The following is a 16651-nucleotide window of genomic DNA, read 5'->3' as shown; positions in this document are numbered from 1 at the left end:
CCTATCTAAACTTTGGGGTTCTGGCGGTGCAGTAGTTAAGCGCTACAGTCGCTAACCAAAATGTCGTCAGTTCAAATCCACCAGCAACTTCTTGGAAACCCTGCGAGGCAGTTCTACTCTATCCTGTAGGATCGCTATGAGCCTGAATCAACTTGACCACAATGGATTTGGGTGTGTGTGTGTGTGTGTGTGTGTAATCTTTGGCTGAAAGGTGAACCTCAGGAGTGACTTCAGTACTGAGATAAAACTGTGCCCGGGGACCATACTCTCCGGGTTTCTGCATTCTCTGTCAGAGCAGTAAGTCTGGTCTTTTAATTTTTTGTGAGTTCAATTTTGTTCTACATTTTTTTCCAGCTCTGTTTGAGACCCTTTAATGTGACCCCTGTCAGAGCAGTTGGTGGTGATAGCTAGGTACCGTCTTGTGGTGCTGGACACAGTTTGGTGAAGGCTATGGTGCTTGTGGTCCATTGTCCTTTGGACTGATCTCCCTTGTGTCTTTGGTTTTCTTCATTCTTCCTTGCTCCACATGAGGTGAGACGAGTGGAGTATCTTAGATGGTCTCTCACAAGCTTTTCAAGACCCCAGACACTACTCACCAAAGTAGGATACAGAACATTTTCCTTATAAACTATCTTATGCCAATTGAGCTAGATGTTCCCTGAGAACATGGTCCCCAGCCTCAGCCCAATAATTTGGTCCTTCAGAGAGTTTGGATGTGTCTATAGAACTTCCATGTCCTTGCATTGGTCAAGCTGTGCTGGCTTCCCCAGTATTGTGTACTGTCTTACCCTTCACCAAAGTTATCACTTATTTATTGTCTATCTGGAAAATCTGGTAGCATAGTGGTTATGAACTATGGCTGCTAACCAGAAGGTCAGCAGTTCAAATCGACCTGGCACTCCTTGGAAACCCTGTGGGGGTGTTCTACTCTGTGATACACGGTTGCTGTGAGCCGGAATCCACTGGATAGCAATGGGTTTGGTTTGGTTTCTATTGTCTATTTAGTGTTTTCCCTCCCCACTGCTCCCCTCCCTCGTAACCATCAAGGATTATTTCTTTTTGTGTATAAACCTTTTCATGAGTTTTTATTAATAGTGGTCTCATACTATATTTATCCTTTTGTGATTGACTTATTTCACTCTGAATAATGCCTTCCAGATTCATCCATGTTGTGAGATGTTTTGCTGATTCATCATTGTTCTTTATCGTTGCATAGTATTCCATTGTGTGGATGTACCACAGTTTGTTTATTCATTCACCTGATGATGGGCACGTAGGATGTTTCCATCTTTTTGCTATTATGAATAACGCTGCAATGAACATGGGTATGCACATGTCTATTCATGTGATGGATTTTAATTCTCTAGCATATTTTTTAGCATATGTTACTAGGAGTGGGATTGCTGGATCATATGGTATTTCTATTTCTAGCTTTTTAAGGAAAAGCTATATATTTTTCCAAAATTGTACCATTTTGCTTTCCCACCAGCAGTGCATAAAAGTTCTAATTTCCCCACAGCCTCTCCAACATTTGTTATTTTCTGTTTTTTCTATTCTTGCCAGTGATGACGGGGTGAGATGGTATCTCATTGTGGTTTTCGAATGGCTAGTGATTAGGAACATTTCTTATGTGTCTGTTAGCCTCGTGAATGTCTTCTTTGGTAAAGTGTCTCTTCATATCCTTGCCTTTTTCAAATCAGATTATTTGTCTTTTTATTGTAGAGATGTTGGATTTTCCTTCAGATTCTAGAGATTAGACCTGTGTTGGATTTATTATAGCTAAATTTTTTCCCAGTCTGTAGGTTTTCTTTCTACTCTTTTGATGAAGTCTTTTGATGAGCATGAGTGTTTAATTTTTAGAAGATCCCAGTTATCTAGCTTATCTTCTGGTGTTTGCATATTATTAGGTATGGTTTGTATCTTGTTAATGCCCTGTATTAGGGCTCTAGAGTTGATCCTATTTTTTCTTCTCTGATCTTTATAGTTTTTGGTTTTACATTTAGGTCTTTGATCCATTTTGAATTAGTTTTTTTGTGTGGTGTGAGTTATGGCCTTTTTCATTTTTTTTGCAGGTGGATATCCAGTTTTGCCAGCACCATTTTTTAAAAAGACTACCTTTTCCCTATTTGGCGGACTTTAGGACTTTGTAGAAGATCACATGATCTTGGTTCCATTGGTCAATGAGTCTGTCATTTTACCAGTACCAGGCTGTTTTGACTACTGTAGCTGTGTAGTAGGTTCTGAGGTCAGTTAGTACAAGTCCTCCTACTTTATTCTTCTTCAGTAGTGCTTTACTGATCCAGGGCTTCTTCCTTTTACATGTAAAGTTAATGATTAGCTTTTCTGCCTCTTTAAAGAATGTTGTTGGTATTTGGGTCAAGATTGCATTGTATTTGTAGATTGCTTTGGGAAGAATTGACATTCTCACAATGTTGAATCTACCTGTCCGTGAGCATGATATGTTTTTCCATTTATATAGGTCTCTTTTGGTTTCTTGCAGTAGTGTTTTGTAGTTTTCTTTGTATGGGTTTTTGTATTCTTGGTTAGATATATTCCTAAGTATTTCTTTTTTTTTAGGGGCTATTATAAATGGTATTGTTTTCCTGATTTCCTTTTCATCATTCTCTTTATTCATGTATAGGAATCCTACTGATTTTTGTATGTTTATCTTGTATCCTGCCACTCTGCTGAGTCTTTTTATTAGTTCCAATAGTTTTCTCATGGACTGTTTTGGGTTTTCTGTGTATAGCATCGTATCATCCACTAATAGGGACAGTTTTATTTTTTTCTTACCAATTTGGATGCTCTTTATTTCTTTTTCTCGCCTTATTTCTCTTGCTAGAACTTCCAGCACCATGTTAAATAGGAGTGGTGATAAAAGGCATCCTTGTCTTGTTCCTGTTCTCAGGGGAAATGTTTTCAGTCTTTGTCCATTAAGAATGATGTTGGCTGTTGGCTTTGTAAAGATGCCCTTTACTATGTTGAGGAATTTCCCTTCATACCTATTTTATTGAGAGTTATTTTCAGGAATGGGAGTTGGACTTCATGGAATGCATATTCTGCATCTATTGAGATGATTATGTGATTCTTTTATTTATGTGGTAGTTTAGGTTGATTGATTTTCTGATATTGAACCATCCTTGTATACCTAGTATGAATCCAATTTGGTCATGATGTATTATTTTTTGATATGATGCTGAGTTCTATTGGCTAGAATTTTGTTGAGAATTGTTTCATCTATATGTGTGAGAAATATTGGTCTGTAATCTTTTTTTGTGGTGTCTTTTCCTGGTTTTGTATTCGGGTTATACTGGCTTCATAGAATGAATTGCTTTTCTGTGTTCTTCCTTTTCTATGTTCTGAAATAGTTTGAGTAGTACTTGTGTAAACTCTTCCCTGAATGTTTGGTAGAATTCTCCAGTGAAGCCATCTGGGCCAGGGCTTTTTGTTGTTGTTGTATTAGTTGGGAATATTTTTACTTTTTGAATCTCTTCTCTTGTTATTTTATCTGAGATTAGTATTGTAATTTCTGCTCATTTTTGGCTGCTGTTTGCTTCATGTATTTTTTCCATCATTTGATTTTTGATAAATTTATATCTTTGTTTCTGAGGTGCGTCTCTTGTAGACAGCATATTGATGGTTCTGTTTTTTTATCCTTTCAATCACTCTTTTCTCTTTACAGGTGTATTTTCCATTAAGCCGTCTACACTTCAGTGTGATCATTGATAGGTGTGAGTTTATTGCTGTCATTTTGTAGTGCCTTTTTTTTGTGATGCTAACATTTTCTTTGTTCTTCTTACTCTTCTGTGCTGAATTTCTTTTGCTTGTGGATTTTTTTTTTCCATTAGTTTTATTTTTGTGGATTTTGTGTTTACTGAGACTTTATGTTTTTCTTCTTTATTTTGATGAGTAGTTTTGTTAACTTTCTTTGTGGGTACCTTGAAATTTACTTCTATCTTTTTACATTGGAACCAGTCTTTTTTACTTGATATTGCCTTGTTGACTTGACTTCCCCTTCTTTTGAAAGTTTTGAATTTACACCGTTTATTCCCTCTTTTATTGTTCTGATGTTGTTGTCACTTACAGGTTAAGCTCTGTGGTTCTCTGTTGTAAATCTTTTAATTTGGTTTTATCCTTGAGAATTCATTACCTAGGTTGGTATCTTGCTGATCTGGTCTTGTGTCCTAGATCCAGGCTGTTGTCTGATGTTGGTTCTCTAACTGAAGGTCTGTTTTTAATAAGTCTTATAAATTTGTTTTGGTTTTTACATATTTCCTTAATTTCTGTTTATCTGGAAATGTCCTAATTTTGTCATCATATTTGAGCGAGAGTTTTGCAGGATATATTTTGCAGGATACTCTGGGTTGACAATTTTTTTTTTCTTTCAAGGTTTTTATATATGTCATTCCATTGCCTTTTTGTCTGTGTGATATCTCCCGAGGATTCAGAGCTTAGTCTTATTGTTAATCCCTCGGTATGCATCTTTTTTTTCTCCCTGCTGCTCTCACAATTCTTTCCTTGTCTTTGGTTTTAGCAAGTGTGATTATGATATGTCTTTGTGATTTTCTTTTTGTGTGTATCCTATATGCTGTTCATTGAGCTTCTTGAATGGTCAGCTTTTCATCTTTCATGATATTAGGGAAGTTTTCTGTCAACAAATCTTCAGTGATCCTCTTTGTGTTTTCTCTTTTCTCCCTGTGTTCTGGAATTCTGATAACACACAAATTTTTGCTTTCAACTGTATCCCACATCATTCTCAAGGTTTCCTCATTTTTCTTAATTCTTTTCTCTGATTTTTCCTCAAACAAAGTGGTATCCAAGAATTTGTCTTCAATTTCACTTATTCTTTCTGCCATTGTTTCAAATTTGCTCCTAAAACCTTCTACGGCACTGTCCATTTCTGGAATCTTTTTATCTGTTGGATTTCTAATTGCTGTTTTTGTATGATTTCTAGTTGTTTGTTTATTTTAACATTTTGTTCCTGTATTATTTTCCTGAATTCTTCCATTGTTTTGTATGTCTTTTCTATAATTTTGTCTGTATTTTCCATGATTTTGTCTATTTTTTCTTATTTTTGTCTTTGCTTTCTTTCATCTCTTGCAGACCCCTGAATATTAAAGTTTTCAGTTTCCTATCAGGTAATTCCAGTGCTTTTTCTTCTACTGGAAGGTCATCTGTTTTATTTTGGACATTTTCTGGAGCCATTCTGTCCCTTTTTAAGACATGTTTTGATATTGCCTGCTGTCTTTGGAACAATCAGGAATTATTTTCTTCATTTACTGATTGTAGATTTGTTTGTTTCTCCCTGCTTTTTTTTTTTTTTGTTGTTGTTGTTTTATTTAGTTATGTCTGGGCAGGCAGGACATTCTTTTTTAATTGTTCTTCTTTAGGCATGATATTTCTCATCACCTTGTCCAAGTGAACAGGCCTGGTTGCTCAGCTATGGTGCAGCAGGGCAGGTCCAGTGGAGGGAGAAGGGTGGTGATGGGTCATTTGCTGCATGTACTGAGGCCAACAGGGCAGTGCCAAGGGGCATTGCAGGGCAGGGTCCAGCAGTCTGTGCCTGTGCCACTCAGATTTGCAGTGCTCAGCTCAAGTTGCAGATAAACAGGAGGGAAGAAGGAGGATGTGATGTGTGGAGGTAAGTGGTTACGGGAAAGAAGAAAGAGAAACAGAGGCAAAAAAAAAGGTGCTGAGGGAGCCTACTGGCGGAGTGGCACGGACCTGGGGAAGCCATGCACCAGTGGCTTTCTAGCTGGGCAGTGTGGCACAGCCCATGCAGAAGGGACAGATACAGCACAAGTGACTAGGTGGGCAGGAAAAAGGAAAAGAAGGGAAGTAGAGATAGAATAAACTGAGAAAGAAAAAGAATGCCCAGATAGAGCCCAGTGGTGTGGCTGTGTGGACCGGGGAAGCCATGTGCCAGTGGTTCATCAGCTAAGTGTGTGACACAGCCCATGAAAAAGTGGTGGACACAGTATGCACAGCCAAGTTGTTGGGAGAAAGGCAAGGAAGGAAGGTAGAGAGAGACAAGAAACCAAGAAAAGACAAAAAAATCCTCTGGGGAAGCCAACTTGTGTGCCAACGTAAACTGGGGAAGCCATCCATGTTCCAGGGGATCCCTAGCCTAGTGGTGTGGCAAAGCCCGTCAAAAAGCTCAGGAGTTATAGAAAGGGAAGAGAGGAAGGTAGAGAGAGACAAGAAACTGAGAAAAAAAGTGCCCTAAGGGAGACCACAGATATGGCAACACAGACTGGGGAAGTGGCTCCCTAGCATAGTTCATTGAGAAAAAGCAGAGATGGCACACAACGCTGTGTGGAAGAAAAGAAAGAAAGAAGGTGAAAGAGAAAGAAGAAACAAGCCAGAACAATAACAGCAGCAACATAAAAAATGACACTGCAGGAGCAGGCCTATGGGGGCAGAATGAATCCAAGCAGCCAGGAGGTGGCATCTCTCTGGCCAAGCTACCATGGCCCACTGAATAGTGGCAGAGGGCATGTAGATGAGAGAAGAATGGGAGTGAGAAAGCATGTATTCCTGGTTTCCTGGTGCTCTGTCTCCTCTTGGGAACTTCATGAAGTTGCCTTCCCATACTCCCTGTCTGCCATTCTTAGTGACTGAGGGGTCCAAGATGGGAAATCCATACTGCATTAGCTGGCAGAGAATCTCTGCTCCATAGCTGTCCTCATTCTCTGTTCCCTCTCAGTTTCTTATTCCATTCAGTGCTTGGTTGAATTCTTTATACCTTAATTTGACACTTAGGGTTCCAGGATTGATGTTTATAACTGTTTTACTTAGTTTTTCGGGTCTTTTCTGTAGAGGAACAGCATGATGCTTCTGTCTGTAATACCATGTTGGCTCCACCACCATCTTACTCTGTATGTAAGAAACTCAGAAGTTTCTGTTACAGGGGAGTTTCTTGTTTTGAATCTCATGATAGTCATGATGTTGAAAGAATATAGTCTAGGAATGTATGTGAAGGAATAATCATGAGGTTTAAAATCTGACACCACCACTTACTAGTTGTGTGTCATAAGTTTTCTTATCTATAAAAGTAGATTATAAAGATCTGATTTGTAAGGTTAATACTAGGATTAAATAAGTCAGCACAAATTGCATGCTTATAAAAATTTTGGAGCTTAGTTAAGACTGTATAAGATTTAACTATTTATATTTTATTTCCTGAAGATAAGAATTTTTTTTTTTTCAGACATGGTTACCAACCCTAACCACATTATAACTTTGAAATGAGTTCTGGTATTTCTTAATAAACACAGCTCATCTTAAGGCCAACAGAGGGCATATAGTGGCTATCAGCACTTTGTGAGTGGGTATTGTTTAACATTAATTATGAGGAAACCATTAATTCAGGTTGTTTCTTTGTGTTTAAAATGAGAATTACTTAAGCACATTTAAAAAACAAATGGAGAAAAGAAGTACAGATTAACGAAGAGGATACCAATCAACCAACTTGTTGTCATCAAGTTGATTTTGATTCTTAGCAGCTCTATAAGACAGAGTAGAGCTGCTCCATAGGGTTTCCAAGGAGAAGGTAGTGGATTTGAACTGCTGACCTTTTTGTTAGCAGCAGAGCTCTCAACCACTGTGCAGCCAGGGCTCTGCCATGAAGAAGATAGGGTGTCTGAAATATACTTTTACATTTTCCAGTCTATGCTTTTATTTTTGCCCATGGTCCTAAGTAGAAATTCAAAGCTGGTAACCAGGCCATTAAAGAATGTAATTTCAGTTAACATATTAACCCTGAGCCCATTTAACCTCTTGAATGTCTCACAAGGCATTTTCTGCTTTGTATGCACTTACTTACTTAGTATTTCAGTTTCAATTGCACAACGGAACTGTTTTGAAAGGCTGCCTTTCACACAAGAGAAACAGAAGATCTTTGTTCACCTAAAATATCTGGAGATGTGTGTCATGAAGTAGCTGCTTCAGGAGTCACCAGTGCACCTCTAGACACTGTCCTTATCCTAGGCTTGCTTTACCTCTCTTCATTGTCTTCCAAAAGCAAGCCTTGGACTTTAGTGTCTTCTGGAAGTTAGAAAATTCTTCCACATCAGCTTTATCCACAGATAGCTCACAGCCTCATAGCCAATGATCTCATATATTTTGACCATAAGTGCCTGAAACTAGACACTGTCTACAGTAAAGTGAATTGTGAAGATTGTGGATACTCTATTGCACTTTATCATGATCAGAAATGAATCAACTAAAAAAGATAAATTAAAATTGATGAAAGAATATCAGGAAAAACAATCTCTTATTTAAGCCAACATTAACTACTATTAACAATAAATTCATATTACAGTGTATTTAAATTACACAAATTTATTTTCTTAAATACATAACAATGAAACATAGGTGTTCTTCCATATTCTTGTTTAGGGAAACATACTCCTTCCATCTTGTGGATCTGCTTTTTTGTCAAAACTTAGAACCCTTAGATTTGGCATGACAACAAAAGAAAAAAGAATATGAAGAAATGCTAACCTCTTTTTAAAGTCTGTTTCCTAAAAGAGACATACATTACTTCTACTCATATACTATTAGTGATAAAAAGTCATGGTAACATCTGAACTCAAGGGGGAAATATCTAGGAAACATTGTCCATAGTTGCCCATCCACTTTCCAGTGGAACACACATATTTTAACAGGTGTGTGACTTTTCAGTGGCTAGCTAGTAATTCTCGCCCTAGATTGATTTGTAAGTAAATAAACTCTACTATATATTTATATATAGTAGAGTTAATAAGAAAATAGAGTACCATGGAACAAGAGTGGCAAGAAACTAAATTCAAAAATAAAACATTTAGTGATCATAGTCTTTATCTAACATAGTAATAAAAAAATTAAAAGGACATACTCTAAAAGAGAGTTGAAGGAATCAACAATTTAGTGTCGTATGACAATAGGCTGACTGTTTCTAATGAGAATGTAGCTTGAAGAATAGAATGTAAATCTGTGAAATTTTTCTCTAATAAAGACTGCCAACACTCACTCAAAATTTATGGAGACATTTGTATAATTCAATGCATTTATTTAAGAGCTCACATTCTACAGAAGGAAAGTGATATAAAAACAAATAATTACAGATCAATACCAAGTGCTATATAGGCAAGAGCAGTTTCACAGGAGTTTAGTAGTAATAGAAAAAGTGGGCCAAGGAACGAGTCACAGATAAAGAAAAAGGATGAAACGATATTGTTAAATGATAGTGAAGGCACTGTGATTACAAATATGTAGTGGAAATAAGTGAGTAAAGAAATTTGGAGGCTATCATGGAAAAAGTTTGTTGTTGTTATGGTTGTTGTGTGCCATCAGGTCTGTTCTGACTCATAGCGACCCTATGTTCGACAGAAACAAACACTGCCTGATTCTGTGCTATCCTCACAATCTTTGCTACAAACCCAATATTGCAGTCACTGTGTCAATCCATCCCTTTGAGTGTCTTCCTCTATTTCACTGACACTTTATCAAATGTGATGTCTTTTGCCAGAAACTGTTTCCTCTCGATAACATGTACAAAGTTCATGAGACAAAGTCCTGCCATCCACCCTTCTAAGGAACATTCTGGCTGTACTTCTTCCAAGAGAGATTTGTTTGTTTTCTGGTAGTCCACATTATAGATTCATTATTCTTCACCAACACCATAATTCAAAGGAATCAACTCTTCTTTGGTCTTCCTTTCATTGTCCAGTTTTCCATGCATATGAGGCAGTTGAAAATACCATGGCTTGGGTCAGGCTTAAGTTAGTCCTGGTGGTGACATCTTTGCTTTTTAACACTTTAAAGAGGTGTTTTCTGGTAGATTAGCCCATATGCAATATGTCATTTGGTTTCTTGACTGCTGCTTTCATGGGCATTGATTGTGGATCCAAGTAAAATAAAATCCTTGACAACTTCAGTATTTTCTCAGTTTATCATGATATTGCTTACTGATCCAGTTGTGAGGATTTTTGTTTTCTTTATATTGTTTTTTGGGGGGTTATATTGATATGTAATCCCTATTGAAGCCTGTAGTGTTTGATTTTCATTAATAAGTTCTTCAAATTCTCTTCACTTTTGAGTAACAGGTTTGTGTCATCTGCATATTGCAGATTGTTAATGAGTCTTCCTCCAATCCTGATGCCCTGGTCTTCTTCATATATCCCAGCTTCTTGGGATATTCACTCATCATACAGATTGAATAATAAAAAAAAAATTACAGTGAAAAGATATAACCCTGACACACACCTTTCCTGATTTTAAACCATGTAGTACACCCTCGTTCGGTTTGAATGGGTGCCTTTTGGTCTATGTTCAGTTTTAGTACACCCTCGTTTGGTTTGAATGGGTGCCTTTTGGTCTATGTTCAGTTTCCTCATGAGCACAATTAAGTATTTAGGAATTCCCATTCTTCACAATGTTATCCATAATTTCTTATGATCCAAGTGGTTGAATATCTGTGCATAGACAATAAGCAGGTAAACAAATTTTTAATATTCTCTGTTTCCAGTCAAGATCCATCTTATGTCAACAATGATATCCCTTGTTCCACATCCTCTTCTGAATCCAGATTGAACTTCTGGCAGTTCCCCATCAATGTAAGGCTGCAACTGCTTTTGAATGACCTTCAGCAAAATTTTACTTGTGTGTGATATTAATGATATTGTTCAATAATTTCCTTATTCTCTTAGATCACCTTTCTTTAGAGTAGGCACAAATATGGATCTCTTCCAGTTGGCTGCCCAGGTAATTGTCTTCCAAAGTTCTTAGCATAGACCACTAGTGAGTACTTCCAGAGTTGTATCCCTTTGTTGAATAATCTTAATTGATATTCCATCAATTCCTGGAGCCTTGTGATTCACTAATGCCTTCAGTGCAGTTTGGGCTTCTTCCCTCGGTACCATCAGTTCTTGGTCTTATGTTACCTCCTGAAATGGTCAAATGTTGATCAATTATTTTTGGAAGAGTGACTCTGTGTATACTTGTCACCTTCTTTTAATGCTTCATGCATTGTTCAATATTTTGCCAAAAGAATTCTTCAACATTGAAACTAGAGGCCTGAATTTTTTCTTCAGTTCTTTCACCTTGAGAAATGCCAAGTGGAGTATGTTTTTTCCTTTTGGTTTTCTATCTCCAGGCGTTTGCACATTTCATGATAATACTTTACTTTGTCTTCTGGAGTTGTGCTTTAAAATCTTCTGTCCAGCTGTTTTACTTCATCATTTCTTCCTTTCACTTTAGCTACTCTACGTTAGAGAGGAAGTTTCAGAATCTCTTCTGACATCCATTTTGGTCTTTTCTTTCTTTCCTGTCTTTTTTAATGAACTTTTGCTTTCTTCATGTATGATGTCCTTGATGTCATTCCACAATTTGTCTGGTCTTTAGTCATTAGCATTCAGTGGGTCAAATCTATTCTTGATATGGTCTCTAAATAAAGGTGGGCTATGCTCAAGGTCATGCTTTGGCTGTCATGGAGTTGTTCTAATTTTCTTCGGTTTCAACTTGAACCTGCATATGAGCAATTGATGGTCTGTTCTACAGTCAGCCCCTGGCCTTGCTCTGACTGATGATATTGAGCTTCTCCATTGTCTATCTTCACAGATGTAGTCAATTTTATTCCTGTGTATTCCATCAGTGAGGTCCATGTGTATATTTGCTGTTTATGTTTTTGTAAAAAGCTATCTGCAATGAGTAAGCCCTTGCTTTGCAAAATTCTATCATTGGATCTCCAGCATCATTTCTATCACTAAGGCCATATTTTCCAACTGCTTATCCTCCTTCTTTGTTTCCAACTTTCACAATCCAATGACCAGTAATTATCAGTGCATCTTGATTGCATGTTTGATCAATTTCATACTTCAGAAGTTGGTAAAAATTGTCAGTTTCATTAGTTTTAATTAGTGGTTGGTGTGTAAATTTGAATAGTAGTTTTAATAATTTGTGTTCCTTGTAAGTGTACGGATACTATCCTATCCCTGACAGCATTATATTTCGGTAATAGATCTTGAAATGTTTTTTATGACCATTAATACAACTCCATTTCTCTTCAATTTATCATTCCTAGCATAGTAGACCATATGACTGTCCCACTCAAATGGCCGACAGCTGTTCATTTCAGCTCACTAATGCATATAAAAAAAAAATTTTTTTTAATGCCTAAGATATCAATATTTGTTTCACTTCATTTTTGATGATTTCCAGTTTCCTAGATTTATACTTCATACATTTTGTATTCTGATTGCTAATGTTTGTAACTGTTCTCATTTTGAGATGTTCCACATCAGGAAATGAGGCTTTCAAGAGCTTTGCTCCATCCACATCATTAAGACTGACTCCACTTTGAGGAGGTAGCTCTTCCTCAGTCATATTCTGAGTGCCTTCCAACCTAAGTGGGTCATCTTCCAACACTATATCTGACAATGTTCTGCTGCTATTCATAAGGTTTTCACCAGTCAGTGTTTTCAGAAGAAAATCTCAGGTCCTTCTTCCTAGCTTGTCTTAGCCTGGAAGCTCTGCTGAAGCCTGTCCACCAAGAGCTACCCTACTGGTATTTGAAATGACATTAGCATAGTGTCTAGCATCACAGCAACATGCAAGTTACAACAGTATGATGAACTTTTAAGTTTAATCTATAGAAATTTTTAAGTCAAAATATAATAAAAATTCAAATGAAATAATAGAATGAGTCATTTTAAAAATATTAAAAAATGGTAGAATATCAATAAAGAGAATAATTTTTATTAAAATTTTGGAATTTGAAAGAAAAATAACTCAAAGTTAAAAATGACTAGATTGGCTCAACAGAAGTTTTCAGCTAGTAGTAACCAGTAAATATGAAAGTAAGTCAACTAGGTTTTTCCTTTCTGAGGAACAGAGAGAGAAAAGAATGGATAAAAATGAAAGAATACTCAGAGACGTGTGGGACACCATCAAGCATTTCAGCATATACTAATGGGATTTCCAGAAGGAGTGGAAAGAGGAAAATAAACAGAAAAAAGATCTGAAAATATAAAGGCAGAAAATTTCCTGTTTAATGAAACATTTTAATCTAGATATCCAAGACTTCAAAAAAGAGGAAGTAAGATAAGAGTAAGATATCCATATCTATACACATCACAGCCAAATTGTCAAAGCCAAAGAAAAAGAGAATTTTCAAAGCAGCAAGAGAAAAACTGATTAATTACATTCGTGGAATCTTCAGCAAGATTTGAGACTATAGATACACGCACATACACACACACACACACACACATAAAGCATGAAGATAATGTATGCAAAATTCTAAAAGAAAGGGACTGTCAGTCAAGAATTTTATATCCATAAAATACCCCTTTAAGCATTTCCAGAAGAACAAATAAAGAGCAAATTTTTGCTAGCAAGTCTTTCCCACAAAAAATACTGAAGGTAGCTCTCTGTCTGATATGAAAACGTAATAAAACGTAACTCTATTCCACACTCAATATCCTAGGCATTAGTAAGCTAAAGTGGATGGATATTGGCCATTTTGAAATCAGACAATCATGTGGTCTACTATGATGAGAATGACAAATGAAGAGGAATGGTGTCAGACATTCATCATCAAAAAGAACATTTCAAGATCTATGCTGAAGTACAATGCCGTCAGTGATAGGATAATATCCATACACTTACAAGGCAGATAATTTATTAAAACTACTACTCAAATTTACACAACAACCACTAACTCCAAAGCTGATGAAATTGACGAATTTTACCAACTTCTGGAGTATGAAATTGATCAAACATGCAATCAAGACCCATTGATAATTACTGTCAATTGGAATGCCAAAGTGGAAAACGAAGAAGGATTGGTAGTTGGAAAATATGGCCTTGGTGATAGAAAGTATGCCAGAGGTTGCATGATAGAATTTTGAAAGACCAATGAGTTCTTCTTTGCAAATATCTTTTTTCACCAATGTAAATGTCGAATATTCATGTGGACCTCACCGGATGGACTACACAGGAATCAAATCAACTGCATCTATGGGAAGAGACCATGGAGAAGCTCAAATTGCTCAGTCATAATGAGGCCAGGGCCCACTGTGCAAGAGACCATCAATTGCTCATATGCAAGTTCAAGATGAAGTTGAGGAAAATTAGAATACATCCACTTGAGCCAAAGTACAACCTTGGGTATATCCCACCTGAATTTAGAGACCATCTCAAGAATAGATTTGACACATTGAACACTAATGACTGAAGACTAGATGATTTGTGGAATGACATCAAGGCTATGACATCATACATGAAGAAAGCAAGGGGTCATTAAAAAGACAGAAATGACCAAAATGGATGTCAGAAGAGACTCTGAAGTTGCTCTTCAATGTAGAATGGCTAAAGTGAAAGAAAGAAATGATGAAGTCAAGGAGCTGAACAGAAGATTTCAAAGGGTATCTCAAGAAGACAAAGTAAAATATTATAATGAAATGTACAAAGCCCTGGAGACAGAAAACCAAAAGGGAAGAACAGTTAAGCCTGCAGCTGTTCACCTAAAGGTTAGTGGTTCAACAAAAAGTATTAAATACCTCTAAAGATTTTTGTTTATTTGTTTGTTTTAATTTAAGTAGTAAGCCCAGGAAATGATTTGAATGAATGAACATAGTGATTAGAATGCTCTCTTTCAGTTCGGAAATTCAATGCAATACAAATCAATACGTCAGTTACATTTTACAGGAGTTTTGTAACCTACTCTAAAATTATATTAAATGGGAGAAAATATTTGCAATGTCTTGGACTAGCAAAGTTTAGGTAAGAATATCCAAGAAACATCTGCAAACCCACAAAAAAACTGCCGAATTCCCAATAGAAAACTGTAGAGTAAAAATAATCAATTTAAAAGGGAGAAAAATACAAAGGACTCTAGCTTATAAATGGGCGTTCCAACTCTTTAGTAATGACTGAAGTAAGAGCCTGTAAGTGCATATGCGTACATGTTAATATGGGGAGGAGACACATAAAGTAACTGAATGTATGGACGTGGTGTCACAGTAATAGCGTACAAGAGGAAAGGAATAATAGGGTGGAGATAGTAAAATATCCTGAGCTACCTTTACAATTTCAGATGACATTTTTCTGACATGAGAGTGAATTCAATGCTAGTCGTTCTGGAATTGGTTTGCAATGCCCTTTTCTTGAGTTTCAAATAGTTTGCCCACCCTAAGTTGATTTGTTCTTAGTCGTCTTACAGAATCCTCCAGTGATCTACCCTGGCATCTGGTTTGACTAAAAAAAAAAAACAAAACTAGGCACCATGAAACTGTCTCCAGAGACCGTGTTCTCCACAGGATAAACAGATCGGCACTATCCACATAGAAGCTCTAGGGAGTTTATAGCACTAACATGGCTGTCTCAGGGGAACACTGGTACTGTTTTGTGCTTTGTCCTGGACCAGGCCTATTTTCCTTACGTCTTCTAAGGAACCGGTGGACCTCTGAAACCTGAGAAGCCTCCTGAGCATTGGAATTACAAAGCGACGGTAACTACCAGATTGGCCAGAGTCCTCACTGCTTCACAGGCAACTACTGTCAAACTTTTTAACCATTCCCACATATACAGATTGGCTAAGATGTTGCAGTGGAAAACAATCATTTGAGGATTTACAGTGAGCAACAGTTGTATTTTGTTGTCATCTGTAATACATCACAGCTTGTAGTGACTGATAGTAACCATATAAGACAGAGTAAAACTGCCCTATAGGGTTTCCAAGGAGTGGCTAGAGGATTCAAACCTCTGACCTTTTGGTTAGCAGCCATAGCTCTTAACCACTGCACCACCAGGTCACTATGAGTTGGCATCCATTTGACGGCAATGAGTTTGGCTTTGATTACAATATATCATGAATTGTGAGATACTATTGAGATAAAACAGGTGAAAAGAAAATGGGAAAAGATTTGTAAATATAAAAATGATGTTATACATTTATAGAAGATAAAAATGGATGTTTGAGAAAATATATATGTAAATGCTGGATCAGCATCTCACTATTTATGGAAGAACTTTGGAAGTTTCTGCTACAGGGAAGTTTCTGGTTATAGAACTCATACACGAAACAATTTTGAAAGAACATATTCTAAGAATAACTTTAAGTGAATGAAAGGTAGATGAGTATGGATTGACTGACCATCTAAGGAAAGTCAGAAGCTTGGGCAGCAAGATCAAAATTTGTGAAATTCTTGGGACTGTAGAAATGTACAGAAACATCTGATCTTTCTGAAGAATTTATTGAGAGTTCACTGGGTTTTAGTACCTTCGTTTTGGTGCTCACAGTTTGATGAAGGAGACTGACATGTAAATAGACAAGAAGCATACGGTAAGAGCTGTAATAGAAATATGAATATTATAACTGCTTGCCTGAAGTACTGGAGTTAAAATGATGGAAGAGGCAAGGATAATTCTGAGATTTCTTGCTTAACTGATTGGGTGGCTACTATTGCAAGCAAATTAGAATCAGATCAATGAGAGTGTTTTGGGAGCGTTTAGCCTGGGCAAGCTTGGTTTATCATTATTGTGATATATTAATATAAAATATGTAGTGCCCTTAAAAAAGACAGTATAAAAAATATCATGGTATTCCCATAGAACCACCTATCCTGAAGTGACAGATTCCAGGTGAGAGCTAGGCTGACTGACCAGA

Source organism: Elephas maximus, chromosome 7 (genome assembly GCF_024166365.1).
Source record: "Elephas maximus indicus isolate mEleMax1 chromosome 7, mEleMax1 primary haplotype, whole genome shotgun sequence".
In the NCBI taxonomy this organism is placed as follows: domain Eukaryota; kingdom Metazoa; phylum Chordata; class Mammalia; order Proboscidea; family Elephantidae; genus Elephas; species Elephas maximus.
This window is presented reverse-complemented; position numbering follows the sequence as displayed.